Genomic DNA, 1,331 nt, shown 5'->3' with positions numbered 1-1,331 from the left:
ATATACCATCCCATTGCCTTCTCGCTTGCATGGTTTCTGCTGAGAAATCAGAGCTTATTCTTACTGGCTGTCCTTTGTAGGTAACTTTTTGTTTTGGAGAGTATATTTTGACAGAACACAGAGGATCTTGCTGTGAAAATTTTTGCCATGACTTCTTTGTGAATCTGGGTTTCTCTGTCAGCTTCAAGATCATGTTTATAAATAGCAGTGTTAAGTAAATAACCACAGCATAAAGAGAGTTTTCACCATGTTCTCACTCTTCCTCATTCCTGGGGCAATGAATATACATTTAAAGAAAACTCCCAAATATGTCATTCTAGTCCCTGCTTTTCGTTCATTGTCCTAATTCAGGAAAAGTGTTTTTGTGTGGATGGAGAAAGAAAGGAAGGCAAGCATTAAGCCTGGATTTTAGACGCCCTCCTTCCCCCAAAGGCCCAATCTTTAGTTCTATACATGATGGAAGTTGTTGAGATACAGTGTGTTATATGTGTGTGTGTGTGTGTGTGTGTTACATTATGTACATATGTTATATATATAGGAGTTCTGGTAGTATAGTGCCTAAGGCACTTGACTGCTAACCAGAAGGCTGGGGGTTAAAACCCACCAGCCACTCTGTGGAAGGAAGATGGGGCAATCTACTTTTGTAGTGATACTGCCTTGGAAATCCAAGGAGGGTTCGCTATGAGTCGGATGCCTTCTGATTAGCAGTCAAGTGTCATAGGCACTACGCTACTAGAGATCCCAATCCACAATTAGCCATTGGAAAGCATGTGCATAATCATTTTAAACGTCACCTTTGAAGGAAAGATATGTGTGTGTGCAGATGGGAAACTTGGGGACAGGATAAGGAAAAGAGTTGTAAATTTACTTTAAACATTAAATGTTGCTCCATTTTTGGTACCAGGTAAGATTCATGTTTATTCCTTTGTGGGAAGGTAGCATGATACTTTTAAAAACCTAGACTTTGGAGTCCATCACAGCTGGTTTGTGTCATAATTGATTCCTGTCATGTGGCCTTAGGCAAGTTACTTCATCTTACAATGCCTCAATTTCCTCATGCCTACATTTCAAGGTCTTAGTTTTAATACATACAGCTATAATCAATACATCTAAACTATAATTATTTTCATTTCTTCTTTCAGGTAATTTCATTTACACTTCTTAGAACTTCATAGGATTCTTCATAGAACTCGTTATAAATCATATGACAAAGTTCTCTTTTCATTTCTGTGTGAATAAGTTCTGTGTATTCTTCTTATCTTGGAAGGAAGGTTGGGCAATCCTACTTCCGTAGTGATACTGCCTCGGAAACCCAAGGAGGGGTCGCTATG

Source organism: Orycteropus afer, unplaced genomic scaffold, assembly GCF_000298275.1.
Source record: "Orycteropus afer afer isolate SDZICR_OR568_19922 unplaced genomic scaffold, OryAfe1.0 scaffold00747, whole genome shotgun sequence".
Taxonomy (NCBI): Eukaryota; Metazoa; Chordata; class Mammalia; order Tubulidentata; family Orycteropodidae; genus Orycteropus; species Orycteropus afer.
Note: the sequence above shows the minus strand (reverse complement) of the source record.